The following is a 15739-nucleotide window of genomic DNA, read 5'->3' as shown; positions in this document are numbered from 1 at the left end:
TTCAAATAGACCCTAATGTTGGCGAAATGTCAATTGTGGTTGCAGTGCTGGCTATCCAATTTTATAAACATTGCATGTGCTCTCCTACGATACAGCCGTCACGTGAGGTTAACGTCAATTGTAATTAGGCGCCATCTACTGCAGTTGATTTTATGAAGCAGTGTGCAGGGCTATACCATCCTTGCAAGCACCAGCACTTCATATAAGCTTACCGTTCAGTTGTGTTGTGTTGCTAATAGCCTTGTTGCTGATGACATCGTTACGGAACTGTAAAAACTGGTTATATAAAATATATGCGGCTGTTTAACGTATGTCTGTGTGTGCATTTCTACCAGGTGCGTAGCCAGAAATTTTTTTTTTTTTTTGGGGGGGGGGGGGTATGGGGGCACCATCTTGATTCGGAGAGGGGCACCCCCTTAAAATGGCCATTTTTCGCTCTCTATTCCATGGCGAAAAAAGATTCGGGATTGGAGGGGGGGGGGGGGCACGTATTCTTTGTGGCTACGCCCCTGATTTGTACATAAATTTAGCGCCACTTCATAATGTTTCTATCAGCAATAAAATTGCAACACAGTCACCTTTCACCCGCATATGCTTCGTATAACATAGATTCCCAAGGTACGAAGGTTCTGCCAAATTTTTTTCTTTTTTTTACTCCAGTATCTTTAACGTTATGTCTTCACTGTGAGTACAAAGAAGGAAGGAAGAGAAAAGGGCAGGAAAGGCAGGAAGGTCAACTAGACACACGTCCAGTTTGCGGTCCTACTCGCTGGGGAGGAGAATGGGGATTTATAGATAGGGTGAGAGAAAGAAGGGAGCATCCAAAAACACGTTCATTGATATGAATCGCAGCGAGCACAAAAATCGTGTTAAAATGTGTAAGGTTTGCCACAACCGTGTCGCTTTGTTTCTGTTCACTAAGACGGTTCTATTTTAAACGGTGCCTTCCAGGACGTCGTTGTTTTGTAGTATGACGCACCACGCGCGGAATGATTTGTCAGTTTGTCTCGTCGTATATATGCGATTCTGTGAGAACACCAAATATTCATAAATTAGATGTCCTAGAAAAACGACGAGATATTGTGTGTGTGTGTGTGTGTGTGTGTGTGTGTGTGTGTGTGTGTGTGTGTGTGTGTGTGTGTGTGTGTGTGTGTGTGTGTGTGTGTGTGTGTGTGTGTGTGTGTGTGTGTGTGTGTGTGTGTGTGTGTGTGTGTGTGTGTGTGTGTGTGTGTGTGTGTGTGTGTGTGTGTGTGTGTGTGTGTGTGTGTGTGTGTGTGTGTGTGTGTGTGTGTGTGTGTGTGTGTGTGTGTGTGTGTGTGTGTGTGTGTGTGTGTGTGTGTGTGTGTGTGTGTGTGTGTGTGTGTGTTCCCCTACGTATATATATTTCATAGGTTCCTTTTTAACGCAGATAAAAAAAGTATGTTATATACCCTAATATTCACCTCATTTTTTATTAACGTCCACAAACAGTACGCCATAGGCATCTTCATAATTGTTTTGGAGAGAGATATAAATGTTATACGGAAGCCAGAGAAAGAGTGACAGATACAAAGATGGTTGATATCTATTTCACAGGAATCACTAAAATCTGAAAAGTAAAGCGCGCTGTCAAAGAAATAGTATCAGCTTTGTTGAACGTTATGAAATGCAGAAATGAAAATTTGCACTTAGCATAGTATGATTGCGTTGTCTGTGTTGTATATTACATACGTATTTTGTAAGGCACCACCGTATCGCTAGAGCAAGCCCTCTTGTATTTAACACACTTGGGAAGTGTTCGTCTCGGGGTTCTTCTAACCTGATGCATCCTCGGCGCGGAGCATGCCAACATTTATAAGGGGATCATACATTGGTATCATATGCATCTGGAATATCATGGGCTACGTGATAAATGTCATTCATTGCACGCTTTCAGTTTATAAAATACGAGACGCCACAGTGCTCGATACGTGCTCGGTATCATGTGCTCGGTGCGCGCTAATGCGTTGTGTTTCCTTTCGGTCTACCTCTCTGTACCAAGGCAGTCTGTTTTGTGACGTTCACGTTAGGGCGTCCCTGCTTTTCTGCAGCGCTCAACGCAGCAGCATTGTAAATTGGTGCCGTTGTAGCTGAAGTATTAGGGGGCGGAGAGAAGCGGGGAGGGAAGGGGAGCGGGGCGTATAAACACTGCTGCTGCACGTTTGAACTGTATTACTTGGACAACCATGTGCCACAGCCTTTTCGCACGCGGAGTGAAAAAGGGCGCAGGTGGCGAGACTGCGTCGTTACCGTAGACTATGAGAGCCAAAAGCTCAGAAAACGGCAAAACGACCCCATCTGGTGATGATAGGAGAAACCAGCGTGATATTTGACTGACGTCATTTCCATGACAGAAAAGACGTGAGTCCAGCATAAAACATTTCCGTGTTGCAGACACACACAAAAGTCCAGACAGCATTAATTATCGAAATTGCCACGTGTTAAAGGTACTCTAACCCCAACGAAGCCCTAATTGTTTACTTGCGCTTTAAGTAGATTGCAGGATGGGCAAATTATTGCAGCGAGAACGGCTGCGATAGGCTGTATTCAGCATAGAAAATTCAAACAACACGAAAAATGCCTTAGCTCTATTCTATCTTCGTGGGTTAACGTGATCGCATTTCACTCGCCATTGACGTTGCGCCGTGCCGTCAATAGAAAGAGCTGAGAGCACCTATGTAAGCGAAGTTTGCCTGTTCTATATCCAACCCATCGATCGTATCATCTTTCCAACGTATCCAACGTATCATTGTTCTTAGTCCTATCCACCGTATTCATGACGCCGTTGCCAAAGTAACGAATATTCTGGTGCCCAAACAGGACATTTTGTTTACACAGGTAAAGCTGTTAGAATTGAGCTTCCCTGAAAAAAAAACATTACCAAATAATAACCTCTTGTTTATGTTGCGCTACTTCTGACGTTACTATATCTAATCGTGTGCCGGCGCTCTTTGTCGTGATTTCCACCTGCAATTGTTCTGGCGAGCGCCACTGCGCCTTAATGGTCAGCACAGTGATGGTCAGCAGAGTTAGTTTCAAGTAATAAATATATTGATAATGGGGCTTTGACCTACGCTGAAATTATTCCCAGCCATCAACCTACGTAAACCACAAATAACGAATACTTGCTTCAAAAGGAAGCACTTTGAGTATTTCATTTGTTGTTTTTGTATGGTGTAATCCCTGTACGTTTAAGCGCCATTTCCGATGCTGGCATAATAGTTCATGTCTATCGAAACTTATATAGCTATTGATGTCACCCACTCCAAGTCTGCCAATACGGGCCTTTCGTAAGTGACCCGGTGAAAGTGAGGACTGCGGAAGTTTACCTTCAGACAATGTTTTAATATTGTTATGGCGAGCAAACGAATTCCCACGGATGATCTGACTTAACGGCACCGTTAGTCTTACATAACAAGTACCGAATGCACAGAATAAAGTCATGCATATCCCGCGCATTGCAGGAATTAATTAGTTTATGCAAAGTGTTAGTGATGTCTCTGGCTACCTAGCATTGTTATGTGACAGCACAACGTAAAGAATTAGATGACACTGTGTGACAATAGAAAGCGAGCAATTTTATGAAGTATCTGTTTGTAATGGATGGGTATAGACATATCGAATATATTCTCGGTACCCCAGCTTTGGTGCTTTCATCTTTGGGCCACAATCACACACGTAGACTTCTCAAGTCAATGTTCGCCAATTGGATCCCTGAGCACCTGCAACATTTTCAACCATGTGCAAGAGCAAGGAGTGGCTAGTTTCAGTTGGATAATAACGTGAGTACCAAACGGAAGACAGAAGTCTAACATTGCAGTCTTTTTACAGCGAAAGCTGCCATGAGATCATGGCAGCTATAGTTTTCCACCAGCGTCGCTGGTTGCCGCAACCATTATTGCGCGAACTGAACAAAAAATTGTGAAAATATAATCCAAGATTGGCTGTGACTTCAGCTCATGCCCTCTGGATGACAGAGCCACGCTGGTTTTCGAAGCTCCGTCGCGAGAAGACCCGGTACACGCTTCACTTCGGTCAAGGAATCGTGTTAACATAAGTTCGGAAGGACAACATAGATGCTCGCGATGAAAAAAAAATCCGTAAACGGAGGTCGTGTGCTCAAGCCGACGTTAAGTCTAGAACTTTTAGCCTCGAGGAAGACCCACTTGTCGCAACGTCAGCTTGAGTGCGTAAAACCTGTTTACTGATTTTTTTTATTATTCGCATATAGCGTAGTAGAAGAGAAATAAAACGACACCAAGCGTCACATAATGCCAATTGTGTGACGAGTGGGTCGTCTAGTGATTCGAAACCGTAACGAATGGATCAGCTTTTATTCTTTATCGTCATCAGTTGCAGTACATAATACCTTGTAGATGTGTGTAACGGGTATACGTCACTTCTTGACGAATGGCGGCATGCTGGGTGTTTCCTTACTAGACAAAAATTATGCCGAGTTATGGCGTAGTCAGTACTTTGCAAGTGTACTTGTATTGTTACGCCAAGAGAGTTTGCAATGGGCTCGCCGTTCTCCCTCACGTTGGGAATGTGCAGCATGTTTCGTGCTAGCATAACTTTTTAAATGCGAATCATTTCTTATAGCAAACTGCAGGCACTCTGAACATATCTATCTATCTATCTATCTATCTATCTATCTATCTATCTATCTATCTATCTATCTATCTATCTATCTATCTATCTATCTATCTATCTATCTATCTATCTATCTATCTATCTATCTATCTATCTATCTATCTATCTGCCTGCCTGTCTGCCTGTCTGTCTGTCTGTCTGTCTGTCTGTCTGTCTGTCTGTCTGTCTGTCTGTCTGTCTGTCTGTCTGTAGCTGCTTAGGGGTCGGGGGGCTCTCGGGATCACCTCCTTAACTTGTGTAGACCAAAGTTATTATGATAAAGTTTGACGATTATGTCTGGCTGGTCATGGCATGAATAACGCGAAAATCGCATTGCGTACGCCGCGAAACGGTTTCCTCTAGACACGTGTTGCACATACCCGTATACCTCGGGCAGTGCGCTATGCGGTACAAGTGTTTGGCAGTTTATATCTACCGAGGAACAGCGAGTTCTGAGATTGGTGATTTTATTAATTTGTTTAGTCATCTATTTATTTATTATTAATTAATTTATTTATTTATTTATTTATTTATTTATTTATTTATTTATAGAATACTGCAGGCTCAAAAAAGGGTCCAAGCAGGCGGCAAATGTACAAAGAAATGCAATTAAACAACACGGAACACGTACAAACGTTAGAAAATGTCAATAATACATAATGAGCAAAAAGTGACACTAATAAATATAAAACAAAAACAAACATGAAAAGAAGGAAGGAGCAACGTACAATTGTTAAGAAGGAACATTGTGAAATGTACAGACCAAAAGTAGCCAAAAACCAAAAGTATACATCTAAATGTAGGCAAACGTAATATGTTCACATATTTCAAGATAAAGACACATTAATAAGAGCACGTGTTATGTATATACTCACATAAAAAAAGAAACAAACCCTTTCCAGAAGCTGTTGCAATAATTTGTTAGACTGTGGACCAGGGAGCACAAGTTAACCAAATAATGAACGTATAAATACAGCATATTAATGACCGTAGGGTCAAATGATTACATGTTCTAAAAGATCGGCATTATAAACAGGTGAAAAGGGTATATTGTTTTCATCTGTTATGGTGCGTGGAAAGATGGAATATTTCAAAATAGTAGTTCTTGTACGATATGGTGTTAAAGACTCAGCGTGACGGTGTCGGGTTCTACGAGCTGTAAGTGGTTCTAAATAATGACTTGGGTTTATAGCTAAAATATTATTTTTGAGCGAAAACAAAAATTTTAGTCTCTGGATCTTTCTACGCAACTGAAGCGGTTCATTGCTATGCTGTGTCATCAGACTAGAGGGTGAATCACTATTACGATGCTTCCCGATGCCACCACACCGAAAATCAGTGCGACGTTTTTTGGGGAATCTGTGCCTATTACCAGTGGCTTATTGTCATTTTTTTCGTGCATCGCATGGCCATTGACAGCTTGTTCGGGAAGATATCCCCTTTACATTGGGTGAAGACTAGCAGCAGGAATTTCACGAGCTTCGTCAGAGCATGCAAATACTGCCCGTGCTCGCCCACTTCGATGAAGACGCGCCAACGATACTATATACAGGCTCTAGTAATGTGGGTATTGGAGCAGTGCTCGAACAGTCGAAGATCAACAAGGAAACGGTGATTGCCTACGCCAGCAGGACGCTGTCTCGATCAGAAGCTAACTATACTACGACGGAGAAAGAATGTCATGCAATGGTGCGGGCACTCCTGAAGTTTCGTCCTTATTTGTATGGTCGCCCATTCACCGTTATCAGCGATCACCACTCGCTGTGTTGGTTAATCAATTTGAAAGATCCATGTGGCCGTCTTGCACGCTGGAGTCCTCGGCTCCAAAAATTTGACTTCACTGTTGCCTTCAAGTCGGGGAAACGACACACCGATGCCGACTGTCTTTCTCGATCTCCTGTTAAGACGGCATCACCGGATGATGACGACGACATAGCCTTTTTGGGAATTGTGGACACTGCCGCTTTTTCTCAACAGCAGCGCAACGACCCTGAACTGCTTCCACTCATAAGTTACCTACAAGGGTGAACGAATAGCGTGCCGAAGTTATTTTCGAGAGGGCTGCCGTCGTACTGCTTGGGGAACGACATTCCTTACAAGAACTTTTCACCCGCCCGCAGCAGCTACTTGCTTGTCGTTCCTTATTCGCTTTGCCGTGAGGTACTGCAAGCCTGCCACGACGATCCTATCACTGGTCACTTGCGTTACGCAAGAACATTGGCGAGGATAAGGCAAAACTAACACAGGCCAAGACTAGCATGAGTTTTCAAAACGTACGCGCAGGCATGTCTAGATTGCCAGCGTCGCAAGCCACCATCCATCAAACCAGCCGGCCTGCTGGAGCCTGTCCAGGTGCCGGTGACACCGTTCGCACAAATTGGCATAAATTTTCTGCGCCCCTTCTCAAAGTCTGCCACTGAAAACAGGTGGATAATTGTCGCCACAGATTACTTGACCCAATACGCGGAGACCGGTGATGTGCCACGCGCAACGGCTGCTGAAGCGGCGCAATATTTCATCGAAGCCATCGTTTTAAGACATAGTGCTCCCACAATAGTCATCACCGACAGAGGTACTTCGTTCATGGCCGAGCTTTTCGACCCCGTTTTCCAACTAAGTGGTACAGCTCACAGGAAGACAACGGCATATCATCCCCAGACTAACGGGCTCACCGAACGTCTCAACAAAAGCCTGACTGACATGATAAGCATGTACGCAGATGTAGAGCACAAGAACTGGGACGACATTTTACCCTACGTCACGTTCGCGTACAACACGGTTCGTCAGGAGACCACTCGGAAGACAACCTTTAGTCTTCTTTACGGACGCGAAGTTACGACAACGTTAGACACGATGCTCCCTCATGAAAATGATGGCAATGAGATGGACGCCAAAGGGCTTACCCAGCGAGCAGAAGAAAACAGGCAACTTGCCAGGTTGCGAATCTCCGAACAAGAAGACGACGACGCCAAACATTACAACCTCTGGCACAGAACCATCACATACAACGTGGGCGACAAAGTGTGGGTCTGGACACCTATTCGTCAGCGTGGGCTCTCCGAAAAGCTGTTGCGAAAGTACTTTGGACCCTACAAGGTTCTGCGACGCATCAGTGAGGTCAACATTGAAGTTCTTGTGGACGGCCTTCAGTGTTCGAAACGCCGCAGACATTCACCAGATATTGTCCACGTGCTTCGAATGAAGCCTTACTTTCAGTGACTAACTGTGTATTATTCATTTTACATTGCTTGTCGAACGTTTAACATCGGGGCCATGTTTTTTTTTAAGGGTAAATAATGACCAGCGATGTGTCAGTGGCGGCGACAACGAAGCAGCGCGAGTGTCCTTGGCCGAGGGCAGAGATGAACAAGACGTTGCAGTCTTTTTCCTGCGATCGATAAAGCGTATTTTTTCGAGGTTCTTTTGTGTACTTGTCGATATCGCGTCGTGGCAATACTTAGAAAAGATCAATCTCACAGCTTTACGCTGAAACATCTCGAGAGTACCAATGTTAGTTTTGGTGTATGGATTCCAGAACGTGGGCACATTCGAGTTTAGGTCGAATTAGTGATGTATAAGCCGTTAACCTAGTACTAGCAGGTGTATGTTTTAGCTTGTGCCTGAGAAAGCAAAGTTTCTTGAACGAAAAGTTCCATATGTTAGAAATGTGAGCATTCCAGCGGAAAGTGTTGATTATTGTGATTCCCAGGTACTTATACTCGCTGACTTCTGTAAGCAGCTCGAAACCTAGTTTGTAGACGAACGGCAGTTTGCTAAATTTCATGTTAGTTATTGACATATAGACTGTTTTATTGGCATTTCATTCCATACTCCACTGAATACACCACAAAAGAATACTTTGAAGGTTAGAGTTTAGTGATACTTGATCTTCAAGACAGTTAATTTCGTTGAACAGTACACAATCAGTTAAAAATAATTTAATTTGAACAGGGGCGTTAATATCTTTAGTAATATCTATAATGAATATCAAGAATATCGATGGGCCTTGCACACTGCCCAACATTAAGAAATTCCAAAGTGTTAAGAAAGACTGACATCGGCAACGCTGACCGACGAATGCAAAGAATAAATATTATGGTCCCACCAGAAATGGAACTCAAGAATTCAGCATGGCATCAAAGTATTCTACCACAAAGCCACGCCAGGTCTGAGAACAATTTGAAAAAAAAAACTTATGCAAGTGCAATGTTGGTGAAAAGTCAACTCTGGTCACAGTGCTGGCTATTTAATTTTATAAACATGCATATGCACTCCTATAATACAGGTGTCACGTCGGGTTAACAGTAATTATAGTTAGGTGCCGTCATCTGAAGTTGGTATCCAGGACCACCATCCTCGCAAGCACAAGCGCTACGTATCAGCTTACGGCTTCTGCTGGCGGTAATACCCCCGCTTCTCTTGATACCGTAACGCAACTGTAAGCAACTTCTTATATCAAACACATGCGATTTTTGAACATTTTGCTTAGCGCACAACATTTGTCTTAGCGTACCTGGGATCTACTGACTTCTTTTTTCGCAGCACTTCTATACCTACTTATCTTCCTCCCTCGACAAACGTCAAATAACTACGGCTTGTATTGCCACGCCTACTGCGGGTTACGATGTACATTCGCTTATCTAGAAATTCAGTATAGCTTGCGAGCAGTTTAGGGCCTGAACAAGTTGCAATCACCGCATTGTGTGATTACAAACACTGAATAAGACTGCATGTTAATTCCACGACAACGAGAATAACTGTTCATACATCATCTAGTTTTACTGATCACTTAATTACCTACTTCACGGGAGTATCGCATTGCAAAGATCCATTCGTGCCATTGGGTCGGCACACATATCGGTTGCTTTTTTTTATTTTTTGACAACGATTATCACTAACTTTATTCAATGCTATAGTATCAATTTTCACAGCGTTTCGGAAGTCAGATGTCGAGATAAATCAACGCTGTAGCCGATCTAGCAGGCACGCCTTATTTGCTGGTCTGTATAATGGCGTGCGGCGAACTGCCCAGAGAAGCAACGTGGGGCACGAAGGTGTCGCATATGCCGCCGTGTAAGTCCCGGAGGCGCGTGCAGTACGCGTGCTGCGACGTCAACAAACCACCCGATAAACGCGATGACCGTCGCACGCCTTATCCACCCGGAAATGCTCGATCCTTGGGCGTTGCGGATTGCGTGTGCGGCCTGCCGCCGCCGTCGCGTGAAGCGGAACTGGTTCAATGACACTCTTTCTTCCTTTGGAGCCGCCACCACCAACCCTGCAGGCGGCGACGACCAGTCGAGGAAAACACGGAGAGAGAACGCGCTGCTGTGATGCTGGATGCGCGTGCGACACGCAAGTGCGCTGCATATGTGCGTAGTATTTTTCTGTTCCGCCTTTTTACAAACGCATATGAGCATTGGGCGGCAGTGAATGCCTGGGCTAGCGAGTAAACACTTGGAATGACAGCAGCTGCAGAATAGGTTGGCGCCTATCCGCCGTCACTTGCACGACTGTAGGAAGAAGAATTCTTTCTGCGGGGACAACGCTGCTACTGCCTAAACAGAAGAAGAGTTCAGCGCTGGTTTGGGTAAACACGTATCATAAATAATATTGCCAACGTACTACATGTGCCGACTGTGGGTGATGCCGCACAGATTCTTCGTATGCATAATTGGCGTCTCTCATCTTCAAAGTATAGTTCGCACGCTACAGTTTTGCTCTGTCAGAGCAGGAGCAGCTGAAGTGCGCTGTGGAGAACAAATTGTTATCGAGCACAGTCGTCAGTGACATGTAAGTCTTACACAAACTAAACAATATATACATTAGACGTCTGGGTGCATACTCACAAAAAATGGTTAGAATATGACTGTTCATTGACAAGTTACACAGTCAGAATGAAGAGTCGAAATAAGGAGCCCCCATCCCCCAACAAACATTTGGATTAAGGGGCAGTTTTATTGAAAAAAATAACAATACTAGTGCTGTTTTTTTTTCAGATTGTGAAAGCATTCAAGAAGTCCCCCCCCCTCCCCAACACGAAAAAAGTTTCTGGCTGTGGACTTGCATAGACTGGTTTACGGGCCAGTATGGAAGAACACCTAAATATGCTTTGTAGATTCAAGTCCTGATCGGCTTGCATACCATGTGAAGTACTTGGACACTGTGAATTGAACCAAAAAAGAGTATGAAAGGATAGGCCGATTTCCAAAAAAAAAACAATACTAGTGTTCCTACGTACGTTATACAGAAACATTCACAACAGTAAGTGCCACCCCTCCACGGTGGTTTAGTGGCTAAGGTACTCGGCTGCTGACCCGTAGGTAGCGGAATCGAATCCCGGCTGCGGTAACTGCATTTTCGACGAAGGTGAAAATGCTGTAGGCCCATGTGTTCAGATTTGGGTGCACCTTAAACAACCCCAGGTGGCCGAAATTTCCAGAGCCCTCCACTACGGCGTCTCTCATAATCATATGGTGGTTTTGGAACGTTGAACCCCACATATCATCATCATCATGCATTACACATGCGAGGGCCTTCCATGTATATATTCCTGCACGTGCCCACGAGTATGGGCACAGGCGTAATAATATATGTGTCCTCTACACACCATTGATTCGATTGCCTTTATTTCTAGCCGCTGCTGAATACTTATGTGGCCTGCATCTATGTGCTATGCTTCTTTTACGTATAACAGAACTGCTCAAATCTTACCACAAAGCTTTACAAAGCGTCCATTGCGAATAACCCGTTGCAACAAGCGACCCATTGCCGACACAACGACTGCCTCTACCAAAAGTCAAGCACTTCTATAGGGATGATGGAGTAGTCATCGGCCTGCTAGCGCGAAGCAAATGTCAAAGCGTGGGGGAGAACGGTTATGTCAAGCAGGGAAGACTGTGGTGATCATGTGGTTAAGGCAGCCGCTTCCGAGAGGTAATTGCACATCGCCGAATGTACTCATTCTGAGAAGTGCTTGCGTGGCACACGTGAAATATGAAGTCTGAGGCCCGCACGCTCATCGCGGAGGCAGCTGCAGTGTACAACTGGGTGCCATTCGCGCACCCCTTGGCGGCACTCATGTGCTTGAAGAAAACGCTCTAATGGACTCTTGACTCGCACGCCACAGATAAGGTCATGTGTTAACTTGCAGCGCGTGTCGTGTGTTCTTACGTCTCCTCGCACTTCTTTTTATGTTTCCTAACCATGTGTCAAGTAGTGCACATCTTTTTTTTTGTAATCTCCTGCAATATGTGGCCTTCCTAAATATTTTTTTATTTTATTTGCATGTGTATTTCTATTCTCTTATCGACCAAACCGGCACACGTCGGTGATTTTCCCGCATGATTCGCCGAATAGTTTTCTTCCTTAAAGGCCAACTCCGGCAATGGTTCGGGGTCAATTGATCTCTGTGAAATTCGCTGGGTACGTACTTTTGCACATTCCTATCATTTATGTCAAATTACAGGCTTGAGAGATGCGCTGATTGTTGGCAAAGTAATTTTTAAGGTTGCCTCAAAAATCTCATCTCGCTTGCCAGAATTATTGGCAACACTATGTGACGTCATATTTGGCCAGCGCCTCCTCTATTTTTTCACTGCCCTGCGGATTTCAATGCGAAGCGGCCATCGGTACTAGTGCGGCGTTTCACCGCCAGGCGCCGCAAGTGGAGTAGAAAAGCTGCCGCGTCGTTCCTCGCGCAAACGAATGCCGCGGCTGCATTCAAAACTGCTATACGGCTCGGTTTTCGGCTGTATTCGCATTGTTTAGGATGTATTGTAAAGTTGGAAACGATAATCGTGAAGCACTTGTTGTCTTGGACACCCAGCTCATTTCAAAGGCAAGTGTCGTTCGCGACTACTTGATCGAGGCGCTCGCGCGTCGTCGGTAGAACCATACCAGATAGCTCATGCTAGCAATCCGCGGAAGATCATTTTGCCACCGTGGCGTTCGCTTGAATGAGAGTTGCCTTTTTGACTAACTGGAAGTCTATTTTTTAGAGAAGCCTTTGCCAGGAGCTAATATTAAAAGCGTGGGTGCCTAATGTTCCAAGGTAGCACATTATGCGCAAGCCTAGAGTTCATGCACTAAATAGCATTATATGTCACCAGTGACTGCTTCCAGAGATATGGGTCATCATCCGTTCCCTTCGCAAATCATTACAAGCGTTGCCACCGAGAAAAGCAAGTGTCAGAAAATGAGGAAGTATGGCAGGTGATTTCCCCATTTGAGAGCTTAAACAATAAAATCATTGTAAAATAAAATAAAATAGCTGTCTCTGCGGCACAATTTCTGCGATCATTGCCTGTGTTTTGAACAAGCGCTGTTAAAGTCTGAAGTCTAATGCCGACTCTCAGCTTGAGCCAAGGTGAAATTCATGAAAAATGCAGCATATGGTCCATTGCTTGAGCTTGTGTGTATATTTGTGGACGGATTATTGTAGCGTTAATATCCGGCTGCTCAGCTTTGTTTCTTTCTCCTTCCCTTTCGCCTCTTAATTCGCTAGCGAGCAGAGTAGAGGCCGAAGGGCTTTGTAGTGCCCATGGGCTCCCATTCAGTGACACAGGGCAGTGATCACGAGATAGCGTTGTTACTGATAGACTCATTTGTTGACTGTTCGGATGCAGGGCACTCCCGTTTAGCGATACCAATTGCCATGTTGCCGAACGTGATGGATAGTCTTCAGCCACCACTACTTATCATCTATAAAATACTCGGTTTGTAAATGGCGTCTACATATGTGAATGTAGTACGAAGATTTATTATGATACCAATTGTTCTACCTGAGTACTGCAAGCACGCTCCCACAATTTTACCGAGCTACATCCACACTGTGCATTAAAATGACAGCTTTAAATGCCTCATGAAAAGCGAAAATTGATCACCGGCAGCACCCGGCTTCTTCTCTCGTCGGTGGCGTGAACACGAGTGATGCAAGAAATCATCATTACGTGAAAACGTCATCATATGACGTCACACATCATAAATATTTGTGACGTATCGAAAGGTCGCATAACTTGACAGCATCATATAACATCTTCGTTTGATTGAAGTGGGCCGATCATGAGAGCAGTGCATAACCAGCTGAGGGGCAGAAAGCTAGCTTTGTCTCCAATCCTTGAGGCAGTAAGAAAACTATGTTGTGCGCAGAAAATCCCGGAAGGAAGTCGGAAACATTCAGTGCATTGAATTGGAAGAAAATGAGGATAGCTTTTGCATTTCAGTCGTCTCATGTGAATCAATACGGGGACCGGCGAGTTCTTTTTTTTTTTGTAACGAATGAGAAATTAAAAAATAGAATCTGATTTTTTTTCAACAGACATGCAAGGTGGTACACAAGAGTATATACAATATAGTGAGACATGCAAATATTGAGGTTGTAATAGCCTGAAAGAGAAAATAAAACGCTACTGCTATAAAACTCGAACGCATATATCGAACCGTTAGCGCGGCCTCACAGAGACCGTTGAAAACACGCGCCGCTATCTTCGTGTTACTTTTCATCCACTTGCATCCGTGAAAGCCGTCAAGAAGCACAACTGTGAATTACCTAGCATGAAAACACAAATTCGCGAGCTTCATGATACGTGCGGCCGTTCAGTGCCAGCATCCCGTGAATGAATGAATGAATGAATGAATGAATGAATGAATGAATGAATGAATGGATTGAGTGGATGGATGGATGAATGGATTGACGGACGGACGGACAGACGGACAGACGGACGGACAGACGGACGGACGGACGGACGGACGGATGGATGGATGGATGGATGGATGGATGGATGGATGGATGGATGGATGGATGGATGGATGGATGGATGGATGGATGGATGGATGGATGGATGGATGGATGAATGGATGGATGGGTGAATGGATGGACTTATGGATGTGGCTGTACCCTTTAGTTCGGGTGGTGGCTAACGCCACCAATCCATAGTAGTTAGTGAACAAAAAACTAGAATTATTTGTTTTCCTTTAAATAGTGAAGTAGAGGACTCGTGCTTTGTTGTGAAGGGTTTAATCTTCACTCGTGCCTTGACTTTAGCCACCAATCAGATAATCTCCTGCTAGTTAATTCTACCCGCTCAAAGTCTATTTTGCCCTCCCTGTCGCTAAACCCCAGTGCTTTGAGAAACTCTGCGCCATCATCCTGAACTATAGGGTGAAGCCCTTCACAGAACACTATTAAGTGTTCGGCAGTTTCTTCCTCCTCTCCACACGCACTGCATACCATGTTTACCCTTTCGTATTTTGCCCGATATGTCTTGGTTCGCAATGCTCCCGTCATGGCCTCAAACAGTTGAGAACTACCCCGATTATTATCATAGAACCTTTCCTTGGCAATTTCCTGCTTAAAAATTTGATAGATCTCTAGTGCAGACTTCTTAATCATGCCGATTCTCCACATATTCGTCTCAGCATCCTTCCCCTTCTTCTTAACCAATAATTCTTTTTGGTTTGGCCCCCTGCTGTTTTCTACGTATTTACCAGTCTATTTTCTGGTTTGTTTCCTCCATTTTGTATCGACATCTTTCATGTACAAGTAGCTGAATACCTTCCTAGCCCAACGCTCCTCCTCCATTTCTCTCAATCGCTTCTCAAGTTTTATCTTGCTGCTAGCTTCTCTGTCCTCAATTGATGCCCATCCCATATCACCTTGTACGCCTTGGTTTGGTGTATTCCCGTGAGCTCCTAAGGCAAGCCTACCTATTCCACGTTGCTTAATTTCTAATCTTGCTTGAACTTCTGATGTCATGCACAAGACTACATTGCTGAACGTCAGACCAGGAACCATCACCCCTTTCCATGTTACTCTCACAACATCATACCTATTGAGATTTCATAGTGCCCTGTTTTTCATCACTGCTGCATTCCTGTTACCTTTAGTCGTCACGTATATTTCGTGTTCCCTTAGGTACCCGGTCCCATTGCTTATCCATACGCCCAAATATTTGTATTTATCTGTTATCTCTAGCGTGACCTCCTGTATTCTAAGCTCTCTACCTTCGTTATCATCAAAACCATGACTGCTGATTTTTTTACTGAATCTGAAATCTGACCTATCTCCCTCATTACAGCAGATGTCCAT

General features: G+C 44.2%; 1 pseudogene; it reads right to left on the bottom strand.

The window, feature by feature from the left end:
• Positions 1 to 14674: 14674 nt before the first annotated feature.
• On the bottom strand, positions 14675 to 15739 carry LOC142776993 (uncharacterized; annotated as a pseudogene).

This window comes from Rhipicephalus microplus, chromosome X (assembly GCF_043290135.1).
Source record: "Rhipicephalus microplus isolate Deutch F79 chromosome X, USDA_Rmic, whole genome shotgun sequence".
Lineage (NCBI taxonomy): Eukaryota > Metazoa > Arthropoda > Arachnida > Ixodida > Ixodidae > Rhipicephalus > Rhipicephalus microplus.
This window is presented reverse-complemented; position numbering and strand designations above follow the sequence as displayed.